The sequence below is a fragment of the Agelaius tricolor genome, unplaced genomic scaffold (genome assembly GCF_023055355.1).
Source record: "Agelaius tricolor isolate 1412-34295 unplaced genomic scaffold, bAgeTri1.0.p SCAF_2, whole genome shotgun sequence".
In the NCBI taxonomy this organism is placed as follows: Eukaryota; Metazoa; Chordata; class Aves; order Passeriformes; family Icteridae; genus Agelaius; species Agelaius tricolor.
The window spans coordinates 30,250,386-30,269,617 of record NW_027269262.1 but is presented as its reverse complement, the minus strand read 5'-3'; the positions used below and the strand labels follow the sequence as shown (position 1 = coordinate 30,269,617).

General features: G+C 41.2%; 1 protein-coding gene across 2 annotated transcripts in view; it reads left to right on the top strand.

Annotated features, from left to right (window-relative positions):
- Positions 1 to 4,817: 4,817 nt before the first annotated feature.
- Positions 4,818 to 19,232, top strand: part of PTPN3 (protein tyrosine phosphatase non-receptor type 3) — a 122,783-nt gene continuing 108,368 nt past the window's right edge. Inside the window, exon 1 of one of the 2 annotated variants that reach the window (XM_071455187.1) lies at positions 4,818 to 4,988. The gene's annotated coding sequence lies outside the window, so the exon portion shown is untranslated. The remainder of the gene's footprint in view (positions 4,989 to 19,232) is intronic. The other variant, XM_071455178.1, reaches the window with a different exon arrangement.

The window sequence follows — 19,232 nt, the reverse complement described above, 5'->3', positions numbered from 1 at the left end:
GAGTGGGGAAATACTGTTATAGGCGAATGAAAAAAGATTATAGGAGTTCCAGCAATATGTCTCCATCTTTCATAATTTACAGTCATTATATATTACTAATAAGAGGAAAGTTTGAGTGGCCATAAGGAGCAGTAAAGGAAGACTATGCCAAAATGATAATTTGAGTTGAACACTTGTCAGTAACAGAAAGGCCAATATTCATGTAAATACATATTCAGTATACTACTGATCAGATAATCCAAGTAGATATAAAAATGATTACTCAATTTTTTTTATGCACCTACATGCAAATTTCCCAGCTATGTGTTTAAATGTATTGAAGGTTAAAAGGCTGAATTGATTGTACATTCACTGTTTCCCTTAGAAATGCTTTTTTGCAGCCTGGTACAACTTTCAATGTTTAGGTGTAAGTGCAACATTGTAGGCATATCCTCAGCTTCAATTTTTTCTGGCACCCTTCCACTCTGTTTAACCAATATTTCACGATACACATTTCATGAATCAGCACATGACTTGCTTCATACATGCTTGTAAGTAAATGCAAGCACTTTCAGAAATGTCAGCCAAAGTGTGGGAGGAGGATAATATCCATGAAGACTGTGCAAGCACATAAATTACTTTGGCCAGACAATTTACTGTCAAACTGCTGGGAACATTCACTGGCTGTGTGTATTCACACTCCCCGGCTGTATTCATTTAGACTGGTGTTTTGTGATAATGAGAACATACTTTAAGCCACTTAGGATTTTTTTTTTTTTTTAAAGTTCACAATTAGTTTATGTTTTTAAATGTCTTGTGAACTTGAGATAAGGACAGTGGTTAGAACTGTAGTGTCTCTGGAAGTGGAGAGAAGTTTATTCTGTGCTTGCATATGCAGATCTACCTATAAGGCAGAGTAACCACAGCTCAGATTGCCAAATATTTTTCTTATAGAGATCCTGCTTTTGTTATAACTGTGTCAGAATGTAATCATTTGGGATGAAGTTTCACATCATGAGTTTCTGCTTCTGGCTAAACTGATCATAATTCTGCCTTCTCAAGAAGAATTAAGATAAGGAATTGCTAATTGAAAACAATCACACAATCTCCCTATTTGTAACCATTTTTTGAGAAGCTTTAGCATACCCGTGATTCTGACAGCAAGGAGTCTTTTGTTGACAAGAAGGAATTCCTCCTCAATTTGGCTGATTAAGTTCTGAAAATCTGTGTGTGTGTGTGTGTGCAGATATTTTAAGATATTTTATGGAATCATAGAAGGGTTTGGGTTGGAAAGGACCTTAAAGATCTGGTTCCAACCACCCTGCCATGGGCAGGGACACCTTCCACTAGACCAGGTGGCTCAGAGATCCATCCACCCTGCCCTTTAACATGTCTTGGGATAGAACATTGACAACTTTTTACAGCTGCACACTTTTCCTCAAATCACTACTGGCTAACCTAACTGCAGAATTTATCTATATTAAAAGTAACACTACTCACAGGTTTTTCCTCATCTGGTTTTAACCTGATCCCAGGCTAGGCAGCTGCTCAAACTGCCCTCAGAGTTGTTTGTTACTGTGACAACATTTCATGATGATGCTGAGAAAGTTACTCCAGCTGGACTTCTTTCCTCTGATCAGTAATTGAGTTTTTTCTTTTTGGGGTTTTTTTTTGGGGCTTTTTTTTTTTTTTTTTTCTGAGTAAACTGACCAGAGGTTCAGGTTGTGATTTCTTTTTATTTAAAGAAGTGCTCAGAGATATGAATAAACACATTCAGAAATTTAGTTGAAAAAGTGTGTCTTAGATGTCTTCAGCTGGATACTCAAGAGTATGAAAACAGACATCCAGTCTGTAGGGATTAAGACATCCAGTGAATGGAAGAGAATCCTGAAAAAAGAGAGTTTGTTAGTGTAATTACAGAAAATAATAATGCCTCAGCCACAAAAGGTGAAAATAACAGACACAACTTTTATCCTGTTTGTTTTTATGGGGTTTGTTTGTCTGTTTTTCTTTTCTGAGAGGAGTAGTGGTTTTTCTTTTTAACTTGAGGTTGTTATTCTCATGGAATTAGTATCTTGTCCACATTTTTGATTGTGTGATAGGAAAACAAATTACACTAAATTAATTAATACTTATCTAATTTAGCACAACTTTAACAAGTAGGTGAGGAGTAGAGGATTCAGAAGTGTTTGCTATAAGCTGATACCAGATTTGGAGGGACAAATCATCTCTGGGTGAGAGACAGTGCTTCTATGGTATCCATTGTGTGGCAATCCTAGGTAATAATTTATCTTTTCTCTTCCATGGTCTTAATAATATAGGATTCTCTACCTTTCCATAAAGTCAAGGAATCTGGGAAAGTGCTTTCCAAGAACAGAATTTTTGAGCTGAAAGTAATTGTGTGCAATAGAATCTGTAGTCTGTTCCTATTAAATCTGCAACTCCAAATCAAAAGTGGGGGTTACTCTTCTTCACTGGCATGACTGATTGCCCTTGATGAAATAAGTAGTAGTCTTTACTCAGGAGAAGACTGGGATTACATATTTCTTTCAAGGCCCAGCAGTAGAATTTCTGATGCTTGTAATGAAAGAGTTTTCTGCTGCACAGATTTGGACCTGAGTCCAGGAACTGCACCACTAAATCAAAAGCCTGATGCCCTCGTATTTCATCTCTAAAGTCATCAGGTCCTGACTGTGATTAATTGGAATGGATAGGCTCTCATGCCTCTGAATTAATGCTCCTACAGAACTACATGGGACTATGTGAAGGGCAAGATGCAGTAACCTTCAATATGAGGAGCAGCAGCTTGGCCCTTGGTGGTGTGTTCACTTTGTGTATTTGTTATGTAGCACCGTTTTCCTGCACTCTCTCTAAAAGAAAAGATGTTGACTATTGCTTGCAAACTACTTTGGAAAATGCAGACTATCAGTTCAAAGAAAATTTAACTTCCTTCCATGGGACACAAAGCATTACATGGGTCTAATCCTCACTTACTGAGTAGTAGAGGTTCTGGTGGAAACACACTGACCTAATGGGCTGATTTGAGATGGCAATGCCAATGTTTTTTAACCCTTATTGTTCCAGAGTTAAATAAGCTCACATTCTGGAGTAATGTTATAGAAATAACAAATGAACTAATTCTCATTCTGAATCTCAGAAACAGTTAAATAGAATGAAGCCTCAATATTCCATTAAGGTTTAAATGCATGGAAAATTAGGTTTATGTACCTTTAATAAATGACGGGAGATTAGATTATTAGATGGTTTCCTCAAACATTTGGGAAAGAACACTTTTCAGGGTAGGTATTAGTGAACATGAGCATAAGACAGAACCATTCAGAGAAGGCTGTAGGAAATCTGCAAAATCCTATGAATCAGCTGTGCTGAGCAGCAGTGGGCGTTGTACCTGGTGGGAAAATCTGTGACACGGCTAGGCTCCTCCCAATACTCAAATTCAGATAGGCAGTACTGTGTAGACATGCTCAAACTGGCTCCTGTTCTTCTGCCTTCACTGGAGCTGCTGCCTTCATGTTACTTTCCCCAAACTAGCCAAGAACGTGGCATCCCAAGAAATGGCTCACTAGAAGGGCAGTACAGACAAGCAGATGGCAAGAGCTAAGGTGCATTTTGGAATGCCCCATCTCCACAGCAGACATATTTAGATTGTGTACAGCATAGAGGTCCCTGAACTAAGCTTGGAATGGCAATTTGGAATTTGAAACAATACAGCCATGTCAAAGGAATCATCTGCTAAGTTTTTCTAGGGCCTGTCTCTGGGGTTTTCTTCTGGATTTGGGTCCCTTGCAGGGAACTCGTGGCGCATCAGTTCACTCTCTCCCTGCTCCCACCCCTGCATTTGAGTTAACAGAGATGGCTGAAGGCAGGGGCCAAAACAGATCAGGAGAGCACCATCCAAGTTTCACACAATTTTGGAGGGTTTTTCTGAATACTTTAACCGGACTGTTTCATTGATCTCATGTACAGTCACATTAGCACAAGGGCACATGGACCAAGCACCAGGAAATTTCTTTAAAACTGGAGAAAACATGCCACAGGATTGCTCGACCATTGAGGTACTCTGCTCCAGTTAATTAGCGCTGCAAGAAGGCTCAGCTAATTAGCATGGGTGTAGAGTTGCCCTGACCCAGTTGCTCCGCTCGCAGGACCTGAGCTGATCCCTCGGCACGGCGCTGCAGCGGTGCCCGGCGGGGAGCAGGGACGCGGGGGAAGCGGGAGGCACCACACGCATCCCCGAGCCAGACCTGCCCTCCTCCCGTGAGGGGAGGCGATGGGGCAGGCTGTGCCACACACTGCGGCCTCTGATGACACTTCGCACCTCCTGTGTCGGTCCCGTTCTTCCCCAGGCCATGGCACGAGGCACGGCCGGTTCCTCGTCCCCTGGCAGGGTCCGCCAGCCGGCGGCGTGGTACGAGCTCATGTCAGCCTCTGGAGCCAGCCGCCAGAGCTCCTCGTGCCGCGCTGCCAGCGGGCACAGCCCGGGAGGAGCTCTGGGCACGGAGGGACCCGGGCGGGACCGCGGCCGCCACGGCCGTGCGGGAACAGGTGGCGGCGGGGCAGTCCCCGCCAGCGCTGCTGCGGAGCGGGAAGGGAGGCGAGGGAACAGCCCCGGCCCCGCCATCCGCGGTGACCCCACTCCGGTTCCCCCTGATGGAACGGCGAAAAGCGCCGAAGGGCTCCGAGCGGAGCCGAGGCGGAGAGCAGCGGCGGGACGGGCGGGGGCCTGGGCCGGGCCCGTCGGGGCGCTCCCTCCGCTAGGGGGCGGGCGCGGGCGGCGGGCTCTCCTCAGCGCCCCGCCCCGCCCGGCCGCGCCCCGCCCGCCCAGGCGCAGGAGCCGGAGCCGGCGGCGGGATCGGGATCGGCTCCGTGGTGCCGCGCTCCGCACCTGCTCTCCTCGGTCCGCACGGTGGCGGCGGCCGCGACGGCCGTGACGGCCTTCTGCGCCCCGTGGGGCAGCGGGGCGGCGGCGGCGGCGCGGGGCGGCGCGGCAGGTACCGGGCAGGGCGGCGGGAGCGGCGCGGGGCGCGGGGAAAGTTGGCGCCGCCGGGGCGCCTCCGGGAGGCGGGGGCGGCGGTGCCGCCGGGGCCGCCCCCGCGCCTCCCTCCTCCTCCTCCTCCTCCTCCTCCTCCTCCCGCACCTCGGCGGGGCGGCGGAGTGCCCGGGCGGGCGGCTGGCCCCGCGCCGGTGCTTGGCTGTCCGCCGGCCCCGCGGGGGCGAGCGCTGCTGCCGGCGGCTGGCGCGGGGGAAAGCGAGCGGGAAGGTGCGCGGCCGTGCCGGGCTGGGTGTCAGCCCGTCGGCCGCCGAGCCGTGCCGTGCCCTCGGGGAGCGGCGCTCCGCGTTGTCCCTCCGTTTTCTGTTCCGCTCCGCGTCTTGGGTGCTTAGCGCCGGGCACGGGGGAGGGCACGGGGAAGGTCCCATCCCGTCCCGTCCCCGGGCTCCCCTGCGCTTGCCTCTGCTGCCTGTTAATATAGGGCGAGTTTGGCTTCTTCTCTATTCCCGTTTTTTTCTCCCCAAATCATTGGCAGAGCACCCGACTTCAGAGTATTCTCGAGTCCCGAGTGCCTCGGGCGTATTCAGGAGACAGGGGAGCGCTGCGGGCGCAGAGCGGCCCTGCCCGTGCCCCTGCCCCGATGGGTCTGCCGAAGGATCAGAACCCCAAAGCCCGGAGATACAGTATACCACAGACTGGTTAGCAGCAGCTGCCCCACCTCAAAGGCTGCCGGGGCTCCACAGCGGTTACTTTTCAGCATTTTGGATGCTGACTTGCCCTGTGCAGATAGAAGAATTATCCAGTGTATCTGTAATATAGCTAAGATATATATGATATATCCATGTATGTCAAGTGTGACAACTATTTGCCTCGCTGATGTTATGGAACAGATGCAACAGCGATAAAATAGGATGCCTCTTTTAATATAAAATTCTCATTCATCTTGCAGCACTTCTTGTTTCCTCTCTTGAATGAACTTATCCGAAGTAATTAGTCAGTCTCTCCTTCTGTTGCTCCTTGCTTTCCTCTCTTTCAAAGATACAGTTGGGATTTTTTGTCTTCTCTGCTACAATGGTCGCTTCCCTTGTGGCACTCTTCAGCCTGTCACAAATTGCTACTGCTATAATAACTGTGTAACAAAGCAGAACAAGTTAGTTCTTAAATGCTATTAAATATTGGTATTGCTACTCTATTATTCACAAACTGTCTTTATAGTAGAAATGCGTATGTTACTGAAGTATTAATTTTGCACAGTGTTGCATTGAAGGATTATTTATGTGAATGTAGATGTGTAGAATACTTAGCTTTGGAGAGCAGTCGCACTTTCACTTTTTTTTAAACAAATTTTTTCTGGAACTAGTTGTACAAGAAGCACGTTGTCCCTATTACCCGAGTGGGTTTGATCATAAGGGAAAGAGTCAGAAAACAGAGCTGTGGGGAAGAAGAGTCTCCTCAGTTACCATCTCTAGAAGGGCTTGCTCACCAATGCAATACAAATGCTAAATTTTTATGATGGTGATGTTCTCTGGCATTGTCCTGTGGCAAAAGTGATAGGTTGGTGACAAATACCTAATACATTTTTGTTTTCTAGTTAATAAGAAAAAAATGTAATACTTCACATAGTTCTAAGTACACTTAACATAACAGCTCATTGGAAGGACCAGCTTGTGATGATAAGATTAATTTTGTTTCATTAAACACTCTAATATTGCTGGCTGTGGATTCCTGGAAGAACTCTTAACACTTGCCATCTCTCTCTCTGACTTAATAAGCATTTCTAATGTTACCATATCAACTTTTTTGCATCTTCTAAGACCAGGACAGTTCATTATTTTAGGACATAAATTTGAGTAATATCACAGTGCCATGTTTTACTTTACAGTACTTAACTCTTTACCTTCATGCTTCCAATATACTTTCAGTACAAAGTAAGATGCTGATAAAGCTATAGTTAAGTGATATGCTATTAAATTGCAAAGCTCCGTGACTGCTTCTCAATTCATCATTTTGTATTATTGGTGTAATATGCTTAAAGCAGTAGACAGAAGTAACAAAAAAGTAGTAACAAAAAAGCTAATGGTAGTACCATCATCTTCTTGAATATGTTCATGGCTTACCAGGTGGTAAATCATGTTTTCATCCATTCCAGGAGTCTAAAATATCAGCTGATTTCTAAAGATCTTGGGTGGACTGTTTTTTAGCAGTCAGTATTATAGCAGAGACAGTTGTGCATAGTTTTCTAAGCTGTGACCTACTTTTTACACTGATGGGTAAATGATAGTTTTACATAGACACTGGAGGAGTAACCTTACATAGGTACAACACCAGAAGTCTTGTGCACAGAAGTCATTAATGTTAGATTCTCCAAAGTGGACTAAATGTCAGTACAGTGAGCAGTTGTTCTGTTGTGTCACTTCATTCACAAGTATATATTTGCCATGCTGGCATCTAAACATAGGGGTATTTGTTCATTAAAATTCAACCAGTTAAAAGTAAAATGTAGTGGTGACAAGGACCACAGTTACCAGTCTCTTTGTTTTAAATGTGGTAAGTATTCATTGTAAGTTCTATAGAAACCTTGTGGTGTGGGTTTGGTTTTAGTTGTTGGGGTTTTTTTGGTCTGTTTTTTTGTCTGAGAAGCACATTCCCTAAGCTTCATAAAACTGTGAACTTGAGAACTGATGTCTTTCAGAGGCAACACTGTGTGCTCATCTACTGGAAAGTTTGCACAGAAAAATCAGAGAGCAACATTTTTCAGCTGTTTTCCCAAAAAAGTATATTAAGCAAAAAATATTTATTTTGCTTCCCTCTTGTATTTGTTGGTGTTTGTAGCATTGGTTTCTCTTCTGGCTACCTGTGTGTAGCAGTGCAGCGTACATTTTGTTCTGTGGTGTTGAGTGCATGATGTTAGTCAGCAAGGGAGATTTGGCACAACACTGATGAGAAGCCATAGCTCTGGCACTTTGGCCCCTGATGGAAGCATCCCATACCTTGGACTGGAGCATGGGATGGTTCACTTGAATCAATCAAGTAACTCTGAACTGGGGTTATCTCTTAAGAGAGAGACAGAGTTTAGGCAACTTAATCTAGCAAAGGGAAGTGTCAGTGTTAACTAGAAATGCTCTGCCTGCAGTTTTGTCTTGGAGTTGGATGCTTTTCATGATCTGTAGTGTTTTCCTGTTCTCGAAGCCTAGAAGTCAGAAGGTGTATGTGGGCTTTCTTCATGACAAGTGGGAATTTATGGGAGGTAAATTATTCTTCTGTCAAGGTGTTTACTAAGGAGAAAGAGCAGGTACACAAGCAGTTGGAGTGGAGTAACAGATGTGCTGCAAGTTTCATCCTGACATACCTTGAGATAATTGATTCTAATCTCCCCATACCCTGTGATACCATTGCCTTCAGTCAGCATGCACTGAACCTCACTGAGTAGTTCTAATTTCTATTATTAGCATTGTAATATGAAACTGGGTCACGTGCCCACTATGGGACTTTGTGTTCCTTCTCTTTCTTCTTTTCATACCCTGGCATTCATGAAATGCTACAAAATCAGATACTGTAGAAAACATTGTCTAATAGCTTGCTTTATAAAGCTTTTTTTTGGACTTAATTTTTCTTCCTATTGTCCAGCTGCATTCACAATCTTGAAGAGCCTTCTCGCTGCAGAGAACACTGATACTTCGTACATAATTTGGTTGCTTGAGTTGTGCTGAAATCTGGTCCATGCTGAAGTCTAGTCATGCCTGTCTGCTAGATTTTGGTTTAGATTTCCAAACATTACACATGAGTAATGGTAACAAAGGGTTCCCGTCTTCTGGGTCAAGAGGACTCAAGAGAGACTTGAAAACCTTGTAGGTTCTTGGTGCACTGCTGAACTGTTGTTCACCTGGTGAGTCTCGCATGCTCTTGGCTTACAAGTTACAGATGTCCCAAAATAAGGGCTCTGGACATACATTTGGAATACAGATTATCTATCTGGTACTCCTCAGGAAGATGCAAGGTATTTTTTAATCACTTTCCAGAAAAAAGTTGAAAAAGATACAAGCAGAACTGTATCTGCCTCTTCACCAGTCTTAGAGTTCCTCTGGCTTTGTCTGTCACACTTCTGTGGTTGGAGAGCCTTCTTGTCTCACATTATCTTACTATCCCTTCTCAGCATCTGTCTCCATCCAATAACAATACTTCTCCTTTTAAGAAATGCAGTTCTTCTGTCAAAGAACTGTTGCCACTGATTTAACAGGAGAGCATATCACTGCGTAAGGGATGTGGTGGCTCTCTGCAGGCTCTAGGTCCCTAAGTCTGAACCAGCACATTATCCTAATGGCCTCTATTTGAAATGAAAATCATTAGGAGTGGTCTTGTCTGATGTATCTCTCTGACTAAGTTCCCTCTGTTAAACTTCTCTCTTCAATATGAAGATTACAGAACATTAGACAGGTAATGCAGTTTTACAAATAAAACAGAAATCCCAGAAGCAGTGAAGCATGTGCATGCTATGAGCATATGTTAATCTGTCATATTGGCTGTAATTTCATCAGTTCCCTCTCTTGGCAAGTTTAGGTTTGATACAAGCACAGCAACATATGTTAGGGGGGGAGAGAGTGTCCTAAGCTTTGAATTATGACTAAAAACACTTCTGAGGAAACTGTGGTTTTAGAGTTTGGAGCTGAGAGCAACTCTTCAAGATAAGTGATCTCAATCCCTTTTTTGGCAGGAGGAGTATTAGGCTTTCTAAAAGGTGTTTTGCCAAAAATTAAATTGTTCTTTTCCCTGCATCACAAAGTTGAAATACAGCCAAGCTAATAAGTTGCATGCTTGTTTGTATTGACCAATTCAGTGAGTATGTTTCAAGAGGCAAGGTAGTACCAATCCTTATCACAGCCACCTACTCTATCATCTTTGTCAACAGCCAGCTTTTATCTTACTAATTCAAGCTGGTGGCTGGTGCACTCTGAAATTGGTTAGGTAATTACTCTCAATCAATACTGTGTTACTAAGGTAGTAACTTACCAGACACAGGTTCAGTCACTAGTTTTGTTTTTGGAACTCTTCCACTAATGTTAATTGGTATGCTCATAGAAATTCATAAAAAGTGAAGCAAAAGTCAGTCTTCAAACCTGTACATGTGTGTTAGTGAGAGGTAGAGTTTTACAAGGAGTTCAAGAGGTTTTAAATAATTCAAGGTGAAAATAAAATCAGTGTGTTTTTAAGTTCTCTGCAAGCAGAAGAAAACTGGGTGTACAGAAAGTGATTCCAACTCTTTGTTCTTCTATTGCAATGTAATATAAAACTAATTGTGTACTCTTTCTTTCAGTTCACATAAGTGTTCAAACAAGATAAAATATTTAATTTATGATGTTAAGGTGGACAGTACAAAATATGCTTCACTTTAATATTTTCTGAAGAAGAAGTAATGCTAAAATTTGTCTGAAATCATAAAATGCTTCAGCCTTTGTAGCTGGCAAATACAGTTGCAGTGTTTTGGAGGTAGCTGTAATTTTGCTGATTCTGACAGGTGCCAGTAGTGCTAACCAAGGCTTTTGTCTCAACAATATGGTTTAAAGGTCAAATTAAATGTGCATATGCACAAAGTAAAGCTACCTTTTAAGTTTTTGTGTAGCAAGATGCAAAAAGCCTCTCTTCAAGTAATTTATTATTTATTCTGATCCAGACTTTTTTCTTCTTTTAGCCTGAGCAAGACTTCAAAAAATAGTTCTAGAGAAGGAGCAGCTGAAATCAACAGTGAAGTATTTCACTACTAAGTCAAATGCTGTTTTATTTGCACTTTGAAGTGTGAAAGTAGTTATGATTTGACATCTTGTTCATTGATTTCCTGCTATCCTCTCCCTCCACCCCCAGAGAGACTTTAATCTGGTGTGTGCAGTGTTATGGAAAGCCAGCAGTTCATAACACCAAGCTGTGATGAGTAACCATGGCTATTTCCCTAGCAAGTTATGTGATACAGTTACGCTCTCTGGAATGACGCATGTTATGAATCAAAGCTGGGAGCCTGAACTGTGACTTGTATACATGTGGGATTTCCTACTGTAGTGTTGTTCTTCACAGCCTGCAGTTCTGTGACTATGGATCCTCCTGTTCAACATGGGGTGTTCCCCAGGGATTGGCCCAAGTATGCAGAGGTCTGATCCTGGCAGTTTCACTCACTTTTGGTGGTTTTTCTTTTATACTTAAGGTTTTTATCCCATGTATGTACAGTAGTATTCTGTTTCTACATCTGTGTCAGTCTAAATGCTTTTCATAATTTTTGTGATTTGGGGTTTTTTTTTTGCATATTCTTACATAGATGGGGAGGGACTGTGCTTCTGGAACTATAATGGTGTGGATAGAGGCACAGCTTTTGATTGAGGCAGATGTGAATGTGTACCTGAAGTTAAGGACATGCAAGTTTTTCTTTTTGTTTTTTTTTTTGCCATGGTTTCAATGCTAGTGGTTTGGAAGAAGGTGTCTTCTTGACTGTGTTGCTGATATTCTAACTAGCACATTAAGAGCCTGTAGTTATAGCAGATTGTACTTTGGTCAAGTTGAAGATCAGCTAGCACATGGTAAAGTACAGCTTGCCTTATCTTCACATTGTTCTTTCAGAATATGTGAGTTCATGTTTATTGTAGGAAAGAAAGGCATCTTTGAACAACCTAGTAGCACAAGCTGTCCTTATTGGGTTTCAGAGGTTGCTGTAGGATTAGATCATTTCTAGTTTTTGCACATGCTTCTAGCCATATATATATATCTATATCTATATATATATCTGTATATCAGTAAAGATTTATTAAAGCACTTTGGAAACATGTTTAAAAACATTTGTTTAACATCCTGACCAACTGGGTGCATTAAATTCATACTTATGGTATAGTTCAAGCTTCTATGATGTCCTTGGCTTCTTATTTTTGTGTTCAGTGTGTCAGTGGATTGTGTTGATTATCAAAAGACTTTAAAGAGATAAAATTATTGCACTCAGCTAGTTTCTACTTTCACATAGAATTGCCTGGACTACTGCTATTTGATTAAGGTTTACACCCTTTCATATGCCTAACTCAATTTTAAGTCTTGATTCTCTCAATTTGTGAATCAGTGCAGTTGTTTATTAGAACAATCCTTCTATTAATAATAGTGTAAACTAAACCTGGTTGCCATTTTAGTATCTGTTCTGCCCATTGCCACTTCCATCTATGACATTCTCAGATGCCTAAAAAAGATGTCACAATTTTCACTTGATGCAAACTCATTGGTGAGCTTGACTTTGGGTAGAGCATAAGCCACTCTAAAAATTGTCTTTTGCATTATTCTATTAATAATTAGTTTGAAAAGAGATCATGTCTTTTGATAATATTTTTACAGAAAGACCTTATTGTTTTAATGATCATAAACCTTTCTGTCTTCACAGCATGATTTTGTAAATATAGTTTATTTAGTATGATGCCTGAAAAGGTTGCTAAGAATTTAGCTAAGCATGAGTACTTAGTTAAAAAGCTTAAGTTTTCCATGTATTTAATAAAACAATTTTAAAAATGCAATAGTAGAACAAGACAGTATAGGCTGCTTGGAGAGGTATGTAGCATTTGATGGCTGTTTCACAGAAGGTTGCAAGCCAGTGATAAAAATCCAATACTTGTTTATAACCAAGAATTGTGGAGAACAGTTTGGGGTGGAATCAATTCTTTCTGGTTTACTCCAAAAGTATAAGTAATTTGAGCTATCACTGAGAAAATTCAGATGTGCAAATATTAGGCAACTCCTAATTTGTCAAAATGCTTGTGATGCTATACTTTGTGTATGTAAAATTAACAGCTTTTAGTAAGACTGCACATAGGTGTAGGGTTTTACATTTGCAGCCATGATGGAGGTTTTTCCTTCTTCTTGCTTTCAGATTTGTTTGACTTTAGCAACACAGTTTTTCTTTGAAGTAGTTGCCAGAAAATTTAATAAGTGGAGGAAATTTTTGTGAGACCACACCATTCAGGGAGCACTAGAAATCAAGAAAAAAATCTCTGACATATTTTAGAACTCCCCAGAATACTCTTGTAGTAAAGCAGCTGTCCTAATAGTAGCTTTCTATTCATTAAGTTCAATTTTTGTTAAGTTTATTCTCCAGCTTTGGTTAATGTGCTTCCTGTTCATATTGTAAATGCACATCTGGAGAAAAAGTACCTATCTTAAGGAAGCTGGTGATTTGGCACTTGGCAGCTGATAAGGCTCTAGGATTAAGGGAAGCACAGTGGCTCTTGGTAACTAGGAAGTGATTCAGTGTTTGATAGCGGGAAAAGCTGTGGGTTGTGTGTTTTGTGGTTTTTGGAGTTTTTTTGTCTTATACCTTTTTTGAACAGATAGTGCTTTACTATTTTTCAGATAAATATTTAATCTTTCAATTCATTCATGTGATACTTGGTGCCTTTGACCAGAGGTACCAAATAACTGATGTATCATGTTAAGTGTCCTGTTACTGTTCAATTACAGAGCCTGAACTGGCCAACAGCAGTCTGCATATATCAGGTAGTATCTCCCTGGAATGAATTGGGAACATCATACTTTTGTTGGAGCAGATTGCATAGGGTTGCAGCCTCACAGTTATTTCTCCTTGTCACTATGAGCAGAAGAATTACACAGTTGTTTAAAATTATGCAGTTGCTTAAAATCAGTGCTAAACTGGTAAACCCTGTTTATTATATGTTAGTATTATATTGGCTTTAGATCCTGAGATTGGCTTTAGATCCTGAGATAGCAGTGCATTTGATTTTACTGTGAGTGTCGTTCATCTAACTATACTTGATTTCTAACTAAATTTATGTGACTTGCAAGCCATCAGAGATCTTGTGGTATTCAAACACTAATGCAGTGGAATATGATGTTTGGCATATTCAGAATTAGGAAAATTTTCTTCACCAACTGAATTAGCAAGCTTTGGAACAGGCTGTCCATGGAAGTGGTGGAGTCACCATCCCTGGGGATATTTAAAAGGCATGTAGATGTGGCACTTAGGGAAATGGATGAGTGGTGCCAGTGCTAGACTAATGGCTGGACTTGATGATCCTAGAGATCTTTTCCAGCCTAAATGATTGTATGATTCTGGTGAAGGTAATTGATCACTGAAATAATTTCTTCTTATTTGCGTTGACTTCTTGATTCTGAAAACACAATATAAATAATGTTTCTTCAAAACAACCTTCCGTCTTCTTGGAGCAAAAGGATTGCAGAAGAGTTGTGATTGTTTTATACAGGAAACCACCTTTTCTCATGATATGTTACCTATTTTCATTGGCTTATAAAAGGACTCTAACCCTTTATTAAAAGAAGTTTTGAAGGATAATTCGCTCTGAAAATACAATTTTCAGAGATTAATTAATGTGGTCTTAAAAGCAAGCCTCTAGAATTTGTTGTGTTGGGGTCTAAAGTTAGCTCTGTCACCAAGTGAGCATTCTCAGGAGCGAGTGATTTTGTTACTATTGCCAGTTACAGCCTCTGTTACTTGTTAACCAGTGCATGCTACATTGGACTGACTCGGAGTAGTGTCGTGTTGCGTACTACGGTCATCCGTATTTGGTTTTGCTTTTTCTTTTTCCCTGATTACCCAGGAAGTAAATCTTTCCCAGTATAAAACAAGTGGCTTAAAATATCTCTTTTGGGTGTCAAAGTAAGCTGCCAAAGACAATTACAAGCTATGTTAACTGAGTATGAAGGAAATTAATCTTCATGTTGCTTAGTCTCCCAGATGTCCAGCACTGCGTCTTTATTATCACCTCATTTACCAAAGGCAAAAAGTAGATTTTTTTGGCCTGTGTTTGTCCCTCTGCCTTCTGTCCCCCAGACCTTTGTGAACACATTAATGTAACCAACAAACATGGTCTGTCTCCTCCACTGCTTATCATCATAGAATCATTGAATGGTTTAGGTTGGAAGGGACCTTAAAGGTCATCAAGTTCCAACCTCTGTGTTGTGTGCAGGGACATCTTCCACTGGAACAGGTTGCTCAAATCCCCATCCAACCTAGCCTTGACTCCCACAGGAAAGAATCTTGTCCTAATACCTAATCTGAACCTACTCTCTCCTTGTTTGAAGGAATTTCCCCTTGTCTTGTCACTATGTTCATGTAAAAGATTCCCTCTCCTTTTGTAGTCCCCCTTTGGGGACTAGAAGGCTTTGTTTATTTAATTAAGTAAAATTACTTCTAAGGTCAAGATACTATGCTTATTCTTACAGTTTTTTTTACAAAAGTAGATAGGAGTCCTAATGTTGTAGAAGCTGTGAAGAAAGTGTTGCTGTAGGTGTCACCTCAGTTGTGCACATGGTCACAGCACTGCAGGAGTCCTGTGTCTTATCAGTGGTCCTCAGCTGCCACGTGCCAGCACCCAGAGCTGTGAAATGGCCTCTCTTGCTTAGAGACTGCTCACAGCATTCTTTACAGCACATTTGCTTTTCTTTTCTGGCAATGTGGAGAAAAACTGGCTTTACAACCATCTGCATGTTATAAGGCAAAGTTGAACTTTTAACATGGGTAATAAAAAAGCCTGTTTTACTGGATTGATTCGAGGCAACTTCAAGGCAATCAGCAAATGTGCCTCTTGCCAGCAGATAAGGTTAGACAGCATGAGGAGCCTGGCTTTATTAATGTCCTTTTCCATTCATAGGGATCCCTTTTGGCAGTTGATGTGTGACAAGTAAATGAGGTACAGGCTTGTGTTTCTTTATGTACTTAACTCTGATGTGCTGTCAGGTGACCTCAAGCAACATTGGGTCAAATAAACACTCCACTTCTGAGTTTTGCTGTTTAAAAAGTGTGCTGGTTGTCCATCCCTGCTCCTGTAATGCTCGATCATCTTGGTTTCAACACATTTTATATATATAATGTCTTACAGACCTCAAGCTGTGACCTACATCAAGAGCTTACTGCCTGCCCTAGGGCTGTGAAAGACTCTGCAGATGTCTGTATTGCTCTGCCCACAGGGCAGAGAGTGAGCAGCTGCTTATGTTCACTCACTACCTACACTGGTGCTCTCTGCATCCTCTGTCTGACAGCTGGGCAAGACTGGCAGTATGGAGGAGTGTGTGGGACTCACAAAGGCCTGGGATCTGGGAGAAAAGGGGAAGGGCTCAGGCTTGGAGAGTTGGCACCTTGGAACCCTAAGAGATGAGAGTAGTAGTAGGTGCATGCTCAGAGGCATCTGGGAATGCTTATGTGACTCTCTTAGGATAGTGGATGGTGCCAGAGGTACTCACCGAAAGGGATCACCAATATTTTACCAAGTTATTTAATAATGAATATGGACTTGACCAGTTACATCTATTATAAACCTATAGTTACTTGAAATAAATATTCTGCAGACATTAAATTCTAGTATTCTGCTTTTATTTGCAGGGTGCTTATATTTACTGTTTTCTTCATTTTTGGTGTTTTTTTTTTAATTAGATGCCTGTATATAAAAGGAAAAATATTTGCTTTGAGAACTATATAGCTCTGGGAATAGATTACATAGAGAAGTATTGAAATCTTCCTTGCTGGAAGTATTCAAGGTTTGACCTAATGGGACCTTGGAAAATCTATTTTAAAGCCCTACTTTCAAGAACAGTTAGATCAGATGATCTCCAGAGGTCCCTTTCAACCTAGATTTTTCTATGATTCTGTGATCTAGGTCATGTATAGCCATGTATTTCTAAAACATTTGTGGTAGTATAATGGAAATTACATTAATCTTGTTAAAATAAAGGACATTTTTTCTGTTGAAAATAAATGTGAGAAATCAGTCTGCCACTGCAATACCATTGCCAGTATACAATGATAAACTTACCAAAAGAATTTACATTGTTGTTCTATATTACAGAAATAGCTATAATGCTGATACTCAGTTATTTTTACTTATATGAGAGCAGAAAGAGCTCTTAGTGAGGTTGCATCCTGTAAGGAGTTTGCTTGACGCACACCATGCTGCTTGAGTAGTGTTAAACAACCTAGTTTCAAACCTAATCAGAAACCATTTGACTATTAGTAGCAAATACCTTCCACCCCCCTTTATTATTGGTTATATGTAAATGATGAATGCCTGAATGAGGTTTTATGGCATGTTGTCTATGTATATATATGAAAATAACATATATATTGATATGTTTGTTGCAGAACAAATTGAACGGGTTAAGACAAGCTTATAAATGGTGGAGCTATATTTGTTTCAAAACACTTTGAAGTAAACATACCCTGTTTGTAGTTGGTTTCTGGGCATTTTTGTTGGTGGATTTTTTTTTAAATTTGTCTGTCTGTTTTCCCAATTGGCCAGCTGTAGTGGTTGGCCTTTTTGGTGTAAGTCTTTTTGGTTTTGTCCCAGCCATTCATTGTAGAAATTGTTACAAAGTCAATGTAATCTATTGGCATTCCCTGTATGACATTTCAAATTAGCCTTTCAAATTTTGCCAAGGTAATTCTGCTGTCTGCTGGTTCAGGAAATAGTCCTGAGGTCTGTGGAGATTTCTGTGCATATATTATGTAAAATTTGTACAGGAGACCTAAAAGTTTAGACCTGGCTTTCAGAGTGGAACTTAAAATTCTCTTACTGGAGATAGCAAAATCCTGTAAGCTACTTCATGGGAAAGTATACTTAAATATTCAAAACCTTTTATGTTAACCTGTGACTGATTTGCATGTAAAATTAGGTGCAGGGACTACTTGGTTGAGTATATTTAGTAAGTTTTAAATGCTGTTTCCAGTGCTTAACTTTGCAATAGAAGAGGAGTACATATATACAGATATACTTTACAAGCCTGTTTTATAATGACTCATCAGGTTCTTTTTTAACTTTTTTATTTCTTTTCATTATCTAGTAAAATTATTTCAAGCAGGGAGAAAAACAGTTGCAAGGTCAGCATTTCTCAAAATGAAAACTTTGTATTTTTTTTTACCTGGTGTTGCTAATGATTTATTCTTTTCTTTGTTGCTTTTTTAAATTATTTGATATCTTTACTTTCTTTGCATTTAGATCAGCCCTATTTTTTTTTGTTTTCCTGGCACCTAACCACTTTAGGACCTGCTCTTGAAGTGGGCAGAAAGGTGTTTGCATTGCGCTTGCCTTCCAGAAGAGATGTTTGATGTAGAATTTTCTTATTCTTCCACAACTCCTTAGCATAATTGCAGCCATCACAGACCGTGTTCAAATAGCGCTGCTCCAGGCTCTGGTGTGCTGTCACCTTTCTCTGGATAGCTAGATTTATAATTAACTACTGTTTGCACAATTAAAAATATTATAATTTAGGTGACAGGGGAGGGAAGGGGGGAGAAATCTTCAAACGGATTAGTCCTAGAACAGAGGAGCTGGTGGTTTTGAACGCCCGCTGTCAGCATGAGCAGGGTTCAAAAGCCGGGGCAGGGGCTTTCCTTGGAGTTTGTTCCGGGCGAGAGCAGGCGCTGCGTTGGCTCGGCTCGCAGGTGCTCTGGCACAGCCCCATCTCCGGGCGGGCTTCGGGAGCCTCCTGCCCGGCCCTGGTTAATGAGTAGCTTGGACCTCCGTGTTCCCAGCGCGGGGCGGCTTGACGGTGTCACTGCGGCAGGGTGTGCTGGGCTGGGGACCTGCAGCTGTGCTTTTGGGGGTGGCAGTGGCCCAGCACAGCCGGGCTTCTCTTCCAAGCTCAGTTTCAAGCCTCTTTTGGAGGTTTGCACAGCTGAAAACCAGAAGGAAAGTAGCCATCTAAATCTGCATTTTTGAATTTTTAAATCCTTTTTTTACTGCATTTCTAATGGCAGTTGTATTACTAAATTTTGTAGGTTTGATAACACTTTGTAGTAGCTGAATTTCTAAATTTAGGTGAAAAGTTCTACAGCCTCCTAAGGATTTAATTTTACTTCAACTACGTTGATATTCTACTCTTTTTGCTCTCCAAGTGTTTGATTAATTGATCAAAATAATTTTGGGTTTTTTTCTGAAGCAAATTACAGTATGGTTCCTCTAATTCCACCTACATGAGTAAGAATGCACATTTCTTTTTTACAAGCTTAGTACGCTACATTTGGTACATCTTTGATAGTGTTGCCAGTTTTTCCCTTCGTGACTTAATATTGGTCATTGAGCAAAAGGTTCTTAGAGATAAGAAGGTGATAGTTTGCTAAACTGTTGCATACTGAAAGCTTGAGGTAGAAGAAAGTAATTAGCGTGGTCTATGATGATGGTTGTAGTAATACCACCAGAAAGAGTTGTCATCCTTGTTCTTCTGAGGTTTTCATTTCCCTCTCCTTCTGGAGATATTGATAAGGTGG